At 48.2% G+C, this 11623-nt stretch overlaps 1 long non-coding RNA gene across 1 annotated transcript; it reads right to left on the bottom strand.

Moving 5' to 3' along the window:
- Positions 1 to 2306: 2306 nt before the first annotated feature.
- On the bottom strand, positions 2307 to 4381 carry LOC138689694 (uncharacterized). Its single transcript, XR_011328591.1, has 2 exons — positions 3119 to 4381; positions 2307 to 2587 (listed from the first exon to the last, which is right to left on the bottom strand). It is a non-coding gene; the product is annotated as an uncharacterized lncRNA (long non-coding RNA).
- Between the last annotated feature and the right edge of the window lie 7242 nt (positions 4382 to 11623).

Below are 11623 nucleotides of genomic sequence, written 5' to 3'. Positions count from 1 at the left end.
GGCGGGAGAGGTGACCCAACAAGGTCTTGTCCTATTTCAGCCAGGAAAATCACGTCCTGTTCTTTCAGCAGGAAAAAAACTTGGCCACAAACACATTGCATCTTGTTGTGCGCTGGAAGCGTCTGTTCCTCGCCCAGGCTGGTGTCACCTCTTCTGATCCCTACAACAACGGGCTAAAAGCTGGCACAAACCCACCGGCACAGCATCATATGGATGCACATAGCTGCCCGGGCTGCTGGCAATTTTAAAGGGTGGCCCACATGGTGCTCACAACTTAAAAAGAGCCTGCCTTGCACCTGGGATTGGGTTGCTCCATCTCATCCCAGCCACGGTTTTGGGTTTGTGCCTGCCTGCATGTGTGATTGCACATTCCCATAACAACTGGTTTAATGAATCTGAGCAAACGAGCACAAAAACATCAAGCCGTACTGATTTTATGCCACTGCCAGATTTTGCACTCAGCTTGGGTAGTGGGAGCCAGGGAGATAAAATACAGCTCATTTTGCTGATGTCAGTGAGGTTTAAAATTTGAGACAAATTAATTGCATCTGTATTTTTTGATTGGTGAAGGCAATTTCGTGAAGCATTTGTTAAAGATGCCACTTAAAGAGGAATTTCCTAACTGCAGAAGTTAATAACTTTAAAACTGCTGCTCAGGCTCCCTGCAAATGGGGCTGCTTTGTGCTGCAAATCTCTTTGAGGCTCATAATTCAATCCTATTTAGAAGCAAATTTCTTAGATTTAGAGCAATGAATATTTAAATACTACCAGTTGAAACATTTTCAATTTTGAGATCATTTCAAAGCCAGGAGAGTTTATAGCATTCAGGCTACTCCGCAACGCTTTAGCGTCTGAATTTATCCGAACTGTAACTGCATCTTAAGCAGCTTAAACAGCTATAAAGGGTTAGAGTAGTTTAAAGGGTTAGGGTTGTTTAAGCAGAATATCATGTTTTCGGGGCTTTGGTTAAAGAAATAGGAGTTCACAGGCTGTCAAGCCCAGCAGCTCCAGATGAAGGACCTGACAAAGACTGCTAGAAAAACTCTCTGAAGCACTCGGCATGTTCTCTGCTTTCAAACCTCGTCTGCTTTTTTTTTAATAACAAAAAAAAAAAAAGAAAAAGGAAATGAAACAAGTAGGTTGAGCATCCACACAAAATGCAGAATAAAGGCAAAATGTTTGGGAAATCCTGTGAAGGTGGATTTGCTCTGACAACAGGCTTGTTACTGCTCCCTGTATTTGACATTCGTTCTTCTTCAGTACAAACCACTTCAAAACACAGTAACACTCCGAAAACTGGCAATGAAAAAGACACATGAGCTTTGCAGTGCTCATGTTTAGCCCCTTCGGTGTCAGATACATGCAAATTAAAAATTGAAGGATGGAGCTTTTAAAAACTCTTTTGCGAGCCCAAGCCAGTTCTGCACAAGCATTTGGCCAGCATGGTTATTTAGGATAGCAAAGGAGACAAGGGGAAAAGGAGGGCTTTTTTTTGTAAGACATATTTATGCTGGTCCTAGCCATAGAAAAAAGCCTCTGTGTACCATTATAATTTATTCCTCTTGACTAAAAGCCGTGCATATTCCAGTACAGTTGCTCCATCTGTGCTGTTAATGCTGGACTGTGCAAAAAACAATTCAGGATTTATTGGATGCAAGAGGCAGCTGAGGCAGAGGGAAGACACCTTAGTTTGGTATAACGCAGATGGATGAACGTGGGGGATCTGTTTCCAGGTGTTTCTCCAACTGGACTGGCATAAGGACAGCATCTGCGCTGGCACAAGCCACCCACGCCTGTGCCACAAAAGCAAGGTGAGAAAAAGTGTAACTAACTGAGGCGAGCCTGCAAAGGCTCTGCCCGGGACTGTCTCTGCTGTAGCTTCTTTGCATCAGTTGAAGGGGTTTTAAGAACGGGACAGGACTGCTGTACTGGGTCACCCGCACATCCCAGTCACCCACCGTCCTGTCCTGGATGCTCACCAGAAGCAGATGTCTGGGAAAGGCATAATAACAGGTAATGACATTTCCTCCGCAAACTCTCCTCTCTCTGGCCATTTATTTGTGGCTTGGGGAGTGCCCACAGCAGCTGGGGTCTCTGCATGCTGGGTGACCCCCCCATGGGTTTCTCTCCCCTGACCATCCCATGCTCCTTCGGAGAGAGCAGGACCGGCCTTTGCCACCCAAAGCTTCCTTGCCAGACTTTGTACCAAACACTGGCTGATTTGTTTGTTTTGAGCCTGGCAACCTCAGCTGGTGCCCTGTCCTGGTTTTGGCTGGGATAGAGTTAATTTTCTTCCTAGTAGCTGCTGTAGTTCTATCTATTTATTTAATTAATTATTTTAAATTTTATTTTTCATTGGATGAAGCAGTGAACAGCCTGTCCTCTTTCAATTTCAAAAGCCTCATCATGCTTCCCCTCCAGCCATGTCTTTTCAAAGACAGGGAGCCCTGACCTTCTCATTGCAGGAGCTGTTTGATCTTCCTTGTGTCCCTTCTTCGAACTTCTCCCCTTCTGTCCGTGGTGAACTGTGATACCAGATGAAGCAGGACCACATCCACATCAGGATTATACCCCGACAACATTATTTCTGCAGAAGAAAGTGCCAGCCTTGACCAAATGTCGCCTCTGAGGCTATTGCCAGGGACTTGATCAGGGATGGGATATTTAGCATCACCACGGTTGAATCCAGGTAATCACTCAATTGGAAAAATAACTTAGGTGCTGTGTAATGAGATCTGACAGAAACGTAGCAGTAAATGATTCAATTACTCAGCTTATTTCAGTGATGGTGCCAGGATGGATGCAGAGGTGCTGGGTCCCTCCAGCTGACAGCAGCATGCTCCCGTAGCCCGGCAGCAAGCCTGGGGCAAGGCTGTGGCTTGTGGCCTCCCATCTCGTCATAAATATACTAGAGAATTGAATTATACTATATAGAGTGAGTATACTAAAAGTATAGCTGATATGTATGTATATATACACTGAAATATTCCATACGCTGAAATACTCCATACACTGAGGCCCCCAGTAGTCCTATTTCTCCTTCAGCCCCATTTCCCATCTCCTCACCCCCAAACTGCTCCTATCTCATTCCATCTTGTCTCTGTACTCTCTTAAATACCTTTTTCTCAGCTGCGAGCCAGCAATATCCACTCTGTCCATGGGTATGATATTCCCTCCAGGTCTTATTTTTCTAGTTCCTTTGCAGACATGTGCAAAAGATCTGTTTTTCAGAGCACTCAGTATTTCCCAGGAATTGGGTTTCTTCAACAAGCAGCAATGTATGTGTTGCCCTCAAAACCATCCAGCCCTTGCTTTAATACTGGCTGTCCTGGGACCCATTTCTACATCACTTTGGGCTCTGGGTTAGGGATAGAACACCAGGATGCTCTGATCTGGCAGGATTTTCTACTCCCTCTGAATCTGGCAAGTGGCAGATCCCCTTCTTTCCTAAAGCGCTTTGCAAGGAAACTGCTTGTATATTGTATTGAAAAGGAGCATAACATCTGCATCAGCGGCATTAGGATTTTCCTTCATCGCCCAGGATTGCTGGCTTTGTGAACCAGCTCCCGGGGTAAGCCACTGAAAAACTTCCCACCTGACGTAAGGCACTAGCTGATTTCATCATCCCAAAAGCTTTCCAGGAAGCCCTGAGTCAGGAGTTCATGTTCCTCTTCTCTCACCCAGCCCATTTCCCAGACCTTCCCAGCAGTGGTCAGGCTTGGAGCTGGAGACGTCATCACAGAAATGGGCCGGAAAAAGCATGATTTTGGGGGTGGGTGGGTGGGGAATTCCTTATCACGGGTCTTTCTTCTGTGGTTTTGCAAGCAGATCACCTCCAGCTTGGCTGGAGCTCTTCCCAGCGTCTTTTTGAAGGGTTTTCGCCCTCTGGAGGCTAACATTAGGAAAGCAAAAAAAAAAAAAAGAAAAAAAAAAGCTCAAATTTTACGTTTGCAGAAATGCAGCCCCCATGAGAATAAACCTGCAAAGAGCTCCTGGGCTTCAAAGTGCTTCTCCTGAAAAGCTGATCATGGGCGAGGACAACTCTTGCATGGCACTGAAAGCTTCAGTGGGACCCAGAGGCATTGCGCTCAGCCTCAGCCTTCCCATTCCTGCTTGCAACAGCACTGAAAAATGTCCAGATACTGTTGAATCATGCTGCCTTGACAATTCCAGATAAGCCCTGCTGATCTTGTTCATTTTAAAATGATTTTATTCCCCTTTTTTTTTTCTTCTCCCATCTTTGCCATAGGTTGTGCATTATAAAGGACTACACAGAGGCTAAAATGCACATGACATTTCTAAATTTTCAAAATGAAATGTTTGGATATCCTTTGAAATTCCCATAGTTTGTTCTGATCAGACATAGCTCCTTTCATTTGCCTGCAATTAGAACCGGGGGAGAAAAATAGTAGGTTTTTTCCTTGATGCAACATACTGGGAGGGAAAGGGTGACACTGAAAACCTGAGCTCAGGTTTGGTTTGCACTGGGCTTGGTCTAGCAGCATCTACATATCTGTCTGATTTTTTTCCCCTGTGTCTTTCTGCAGTGACTCGGTCCCAGTTCCCTGGAGACCCCGATAGCCTGTGAGGTCCTTCTGTTCCTCTGGATTTTTCTTGCCCTCTAGTACATCCTCTGTCAAGCTAACACACAGCTCAGCCTTGTGAGTCTCAGGAGGAACACAAAAACTGCTGTGCATGGGGGCACGAAGCCAAGAACATGCCCGATGAAGGCCGTTTACCAGGCGTGGGTGATGTGATTCAGTGAGCTGGAGCCAGAGATGCAGAACATCCCCTCCCGACCAATGCTCCCACGCAGGACACACTGTATTTTGTGTTTGCTCTCTTCCAGCCAGGCCGGGTCCTTGCATGTCTGCCAAAACGACAGCTTGAAGCCAGATGTGTGGAAGATAGCTAGCACCTAGCTTCTACCAGTGGCATAAACACCCATGGGTGCTGACAAAGGTTAGGAGCCTACATAAGAATGATGTTCCTAAACATCTTTGTGGACCTGGATCTTGTTTCCAGAACACAAAGCACATAACAAACGTGAGGATGATTAGATTTCCGTAGTCTCAGAAACATTCACCCACTGTTTCTTACACCTACTGTCCATTTATCTGTAAGGTGAGAAGTTGCCCGCCTGTGATCTTTACACCTCAAAAGCTCAAAAAATTCCCATATTCTGCCAATATGTCACAGGTCTACATCACCACTCATGGTTGGAAGAGAAGATGTGCAACACCATGAAGCAGCCAAGTGTCCCACTCTTGTCCTGTCCAGCTCCATACCCAATCTCGATGAGATGCCCACCTCCACCTCTGCGACATTCAACACTTCTGCATGGGGTCAGCTCCATCCCACAGGGCTGCCGAAGGGAAAGACACAAGCCTTTTCCAAGGGGAAAACCAGAGATTGTGGGAAATCGAAGTCTAGACAGGAGAGGGATTATAAGGAAAACCTAGATGGGATTGGCCACGTTCTTGGTCCTTGACTCAGAGAAGTGATGAAGGTTTACCCAGTGCCACCTGTCCAGTCCTACAGACTAGGATTGGGTTGGCCTTCAGCTTCTCTGTGAGGCTAATTTGACTTCCCATCCCTGAGCTTGTCAAGGTCCCACTGGTCACTCAGTCATCCACAGGCTGCTCTGGGCCAATAGCTCAGCAGCTGTCCAGGGCCACAACCAGCCACCACGGTTCCTTGGTGCCAACACCAGCAAGCCTGGGCAGGACTCAGTTCAACAAGCTTTGATGTTTCTTGGTCCCTCAGCAACTGAACCCACAGCTGTGAGTTCAACACCCTGGATCTTCATACAGGACGAGGAGATGTCTGTTTACCTCCAAGAGTGACTGTTCCCATTCTTGGATAGGTCTGAACTTGGGAAAAAGCCTTCTACAAGGCTAACCAAAAGGAAAAGAAAAACCAATTCACTTGCAGCTCCCTCTATCTCCATAAAAAAAAGCAATACCATTTCTTACTGTGCTCTGTTGGAGAACCACATGCATTCATGAGACTCCAGGGGAACTCATTGCCATTGTAGCCAGGTGGCAGTGGCAGGTAGCTCCTCCATGGGACCTCTTTTGGTGTGTAAGCAACTATTTGGTGTAAGGAAGTGTGCTACTTAGTTGGGTTTGCTCTCAGTGATTCCCAGTACAAGAACTGTGGGAAGACATGTGGGGACGGGAACCTGGACGTAGAAGCAGGTTGCTCTGTCCCGATTCCCATTTTAGGGGGCTTGGGGGTGATTTTGACAGGATGGCTCCCTGGGCATGGCACTGGTTGTGGGTAAGGGCTGAGAAAAGAGATTTTCCCCTTTTTTTTCAGGGATAAGATATAGAGTCAATGAACCAAGTTACATTTTAGCAAAAGAGGAGGACCTGTCACCACACGGCAGAGGGACAAAGCTGGGACAGGAGACACTTGTCACAAAACCCCTAGCAGTTCTGGGTACCACTAGAGTAGGGAGCAGGACAACATCAGTTAAACCTAACTATTACAACACCTGTGCAGCCCAGCACCTCCTAATGTGAGCAATACCATTCCCAGCTCCTGTAGGCAGTAAATTACTTAATAATTTAATACCGTGCTCTACAACAGAGGTAAATATGTTTTGGTGGAGAAGTGGAGGTAAATGCATTTCAGTGGTGGATTACATCTGACGTGTACTGAAGTTATCAAATCGAAGCAGAAGCCAGAAGGGCACTTTCATAGCGTGTGGTGAGAGGGGTACAGTCACAGGGCTGTGATCATTACTGCAGATTTGGGGTTGGCTTTGTCAGTGCTTTACAGGGAACCCAGGAAGGCGCCAGCGATGTTTTGAATTCTGTCTGCGAGGCTGGGATTTGTACAGCTGAGCAAGTTTTAATGTGATGTTTTCCAAGGCAATAGATGTGGAAGCCCGAAGTGCCACTATTATAAAACTCCAGTCCAAGCAGAGGCACATTTTAAATAAGCAATAAAGATGCAAGAGCAAGTCACTACCAAATAGCAATTCCACTGAAAGATCACAAAGCCATGACCAGGCACAACATGATTTTTTTATGCATATTAAAGTAATTGGAAAGTTGCCTTGTGCTTGCTTCTCATCTTATTAAAGGACCTGCTGCTATGAGGACACGTGGGGTCATTTTTTGATGGTGCTAGCACTCTGCACAATTTCTTGGCTGAGTTTCACAGCGTGCCAGTAAACAGTTACCAGCTTGTTTACTGGAAAAGCAAGGAAAAGCCTTGTACAGTCCACCAACTATTAGCCGCTGCTGTTTTTTTCATGTGGGCATCGGTGCTGCAGCCAGGAGCAGTCTGAGGAGTATCAAGAAGGATTACAGAGCCCTGGGAGCAGTGGTGAGGGACTCTGGAGTGCAGGTAGTTTTTTCATCAGTCCTCCCAGTCAGAGCAAGGGTTTGAAAGGGCCAGTCAAATCTGGCAAATCAATGAATGGTTACGGGACTGGTGCCACAGCCAGGGGTTCGGCTACTTAGACCACGGGACTCACTTAGAGAAACCTGGGGGCTGATGGGGTCCATCTGTCAGAGGAGGGAAGGAGCATCTTCGGTCATAAGCTTGGCAAGCTGCTGAAGGGGGCTTTAAACTCAAGTTGCTGGAGGAGGGGAACCTCAATCCATCCCACTCCTACCAGTTCGATGTCAGTGCCAGCAATAGACGCCCAGAGCCTGGAGAGGGATCGCAGGTCAGCAGGAGAGCACCTGAAGAGCAGCACAGAGGAATTCCAGCCACTCCAGCCAGTAAGTCAGCTTCATCGGGGGCCCAACTTAAATGTCTCTATGCAAACGCACGTAGCATGGGGAATAAACAAGAGGAGTTAGAGACGTGCATACACCTGCAGGGCTGTGATTTCAGACCTTCTTTACAAGATGATTTAATGTACTTACACATTATTTTGCACTTGGATAAGCAGATCAGCAGCCAAGACTTGAAATGACAATAAGGTCTGCGATCGCCTTACCATCCACCTCGGTCAGCACTGCTATGCAGGAACAAGGAAACGAAGGAGTCCACACACATGGCTGAGTATCTGCAGCTTTAGCATGTTTCCTCATGCCTGATGTGCACATGTCATATTAGCAATATGTGAAAATTTGACTCAGCTTGGCTGACGCTGAACATGAATTGCAGCCCTAGCAAGTAAAACAAACCCATAAGTCATTCTCCAGCCAAGCTGCCAAGAGGCTCGTCAATACCTGGGCAGAATTCTATGGGTGCCACACTGCCAGACTGCGTCCGCAGCCCACCACTAATAAGGAAAAATGATCGCAGTTGAGCTCTCCTTTAGTTCATCTCAGCCTACATGGAGACCTAATCCTGCAGACAAATTCTCAGCTGGCCCAGCTGCAGGAGGAAGAAAGGGAAGCTCATTTTAGAAAAAGCAGCACAATTTTGCCTTGCTCAGCCTGCAGTTCCTCACAAGGCAGAATTGCACCACCTCACCGTGACCCCAAGGAGTTACACCAGCAGCACAGACATGCCACGCAACGTCCAACACATTTTGGGAAGCAGCTGGTACTTCTACTTAGTCCCAAACCCCAACTTTTGCCATGCTGAGCACTGTGTTGTGCCTGGTCGCATCACCACCTGCTGGGTAAGCAGACAGGTATCTCTGGAGTCAATCATTGCTTGTGAGTTACTAACTTGAAACCCAGCCTTTCTCAGCTGGGCAGCTCTTTGCCTGTACAAGGATAAGAGGAATCAGGTCTGTGTAAGAAGTGAAATCCAGAACCAGGAGGACAAAACGATGTTTTTTCCCCATTTCTAAGCTGGCTCTGACCCATCACCATTTTCCGGCTCAGTCCCTATGCATCAGCTGGGAAAGCTGTGAAGGCAGCTGTCTTCACCTCTGCTGGGGCATCACAGCTAACCCAGCTGCCATCACCCCTTGGCTGGGAGCTGCAAAAGTCAATACAGTTGGACAAATGAGGGGTTTTTGTGAATTTTTTACCTATACCTGCCACCCTGCATAGCATCTGTGCATCCCATGTGTGCTGTTTGCCTGTCTCATGAATGGTGCGTATGTGGTACATAACACCACTTGCAGCAAGAACAGGGACAGAAGGAAAGCAGCATAAGGAGTGTAGAAAGATGGTGAAGAAAAGGAAAATATGAAAGTAACTATGAAAGGAGAAATAAAAAAGAACCTCTGTAGAAAGCTACAGCAGAGCTCAACAAGACGATGGCACGTCTCCCTCTGGGTTCATTAACCACTAATAGGATTTATGAGAAGAATCTGTCACACTCTTAGGAGTATTTAGAAAAATGAAAAAATAATCTGGAAAGCATCTTACACCCTATAAACATCTATCCTGTCTAATGAACACTTTATGCTTGTTAATAGTGGAGGAAGTAAAAGGAGCCAGGAAGAAGTCGAGCAGGGTCCAGTTTGAGATGAAGCCCCTGAGGTGTGTAAGGACCAGGTATTTAGGTGCCCCGAGCATCTGGTCTGGCCTCCAGCCACCACTCAGTGGCTGTTGATGTCCCACGTGTTGCACCTGGAGCCCATACGTATGTCTCCAATGCCCACGAGCACCTCAGTGATGCTTGAGGCCTTCAGTGAAGCAAAGCAATGGAGCTTCCATGGGCTTCTCGGTACGGGTGCTGCAACCTGATGCCACAACCTGAATGGACCAAAATCCTCCACCATAGCACAGACAGTCCAAAATGGCTTCTGGGAACCTGGGAAATGCTCGCCCTTGCTTGGGGAGAGAAATGCCAGGCAATGACGTACGCAAAAGCAACTGTACCACCAAAGCCAGGACTAGGGACACTGAGGCAATGCCTGTTGCGCTCCCGTCTCCCCCCCAGAGCTGACCTTCTCGAGGACTTTTTCATTTCTTCTGGGCTTTAGGAGCCCTAAATGAAAACCAATTAAGTAATGCCTGAGGCATTTCCAATGCCCTGAGCAAAACCACCCTGATAATCCTCAGCTTTCAACACAAGGTGGCAGCTGTCCCCAAGGTGGGGAGCAGCCCAGGCAGTCCAAGTGGCCAGAAATGGTCTTTTGTCACCACAGAAAGGAAAATCCTGCTCCTTCTTGTCACTTCTTAGAGGAGGGAGGAAGGGCACAAGGTTTCTGTGGAACTTGTAGTGACTCAGGGAGAGCTGTCCGTAGTGAATGAAGGCTCACTGCTGTGAAACGCTGCCTCTGAGCCTGAGCTCTCATCCAAAACAAGGTACCAGCCTGGGAGGAAGGCGGCTGAGGGGTACCCGCAGCCTGGTTGTGGTGATGGTGGGATGCTGCTGTGGATGCGCCTCCCCACCTGGAAATTCGGTACCGGCAGCACCCTCAGTGCACCCCATTTAGTGGTTTGGCTAGCAGGACTTGTGGCCAGAGTGGAGAGGGCAAAGCTGAGGGCTGTTTCCCATCATCTGGGCCTGCGTCGCCCACCGGCACTTGTCTGGTGACCACTGGGCTGTGTCTAAGCCTGGTTACCTCACTAAGCCTGACCCTGATCTTGATCCTGACCCCGACCTGCAGGCTGACTTTGCAGCTCGACCTCAGCCCTGCCTCATCACCTCAACTTGCCCGAGGACCTGAACTCTCGATTGAACCTGGCCACCATCTCCGGACCTGCAGCAAACCTGCACCAGCCGTTTTGGTAGGGGAGAAGGGAGCGCTAGGGAGATGCCTTCGAAGGACTCTGACCAGTGCAGACATAGCCCCAGCCCAGCTGCCCAGGGTTACCCCAGGGGTTCACATCCCTATGGGGGGCTGCTGGGGACATCTACCTGGTCCCCACCAGCCACTGATGGAGGAACACAGCACCCACACGGAGCACAGGGCTCCCTGCAGAGCAGAAGCTTCCCGTGGCTTGTGGGGCTCCTTGCCCCGAAGTTTATTCACAGGGCGATTTACATTATATTGCAAAAAGCGACTACGCACAGTGGGACCGTGGAAAGAGCAGTCTGATCCATCAGGTCTCACATCTACGGTAGCTGCTGGCACTAGGTGACTGGTGTGCTGCCTGTGACACCGGCGTCAGAGCCTGAACACACCGCACGAATGGCCTGAAGCTCTGCCTTCCCCTTGCCCAGCTGAGAGCATCCCCAGTTCATTAAGCCGATTTGCATACAGCTCTGTATGAAGTCATTAAGAAGTGCTAGATGCAAGAGCGAAACTGGATGAAAGCTTCACTGGTGGGAACAATCCAAGGAAATCCCAGTGCTCAAGCTCCAGTTTGCCTCAACAGAGGGGAATTCACTTAAAGGCTGATTTGATTTGTGTAGCTCCGAGAAAAACCAGCTGACTGGGTGTAGGACATATCTTTGGCTCTAAATCAGCCATAAATACCAAGGGTTGTTTGAAGCAGACTGGAACAAACACGCTGGACCAAGCCCATCTCTGGCTGCCAGCTGGGGAGTCAGGGTGGGCAGCAGAGGAGGCAGAATTTCCCCTCACTTATGGAGAGCTGATGTGTAACTGCTCACAGGGGTTGCCTTCTCCACACACCCATCTCTAGAACGAGACTCTGCAGATTTTGGCTGTGCTGGACCTGTCCTTCCCTCCCATGCAGCTTGCTCATGCCCTCCAGCCACTGCACAGCACCACATTGTGAGTCCTCAGACACCCGCGCCGTTCGTTGCACTAGAAATGCACCTTCTCACTTCAAGAGCTTTT

This window comes from Haliaeetus albicilla, chromosome 18 (genome assembly GCF_947461875.1).
Source record: "Haliaeetus albicilla chromosome 18, bHalAlb1.1, whole genome shotgun sequence".
Taxonomy (NCBI): domain Eukaryota; kingdom Metazoa; phylum Chordata; class Aves; order Accipitriformes; family Accipitridae; genus Haliaeetus; species Haliaeetus albicilla.
The sequence above is the reverse complement of the archived record's forward strand: the minus strand, read 5'-3'. Positions and strand labels throughout refer to the sequence as shown.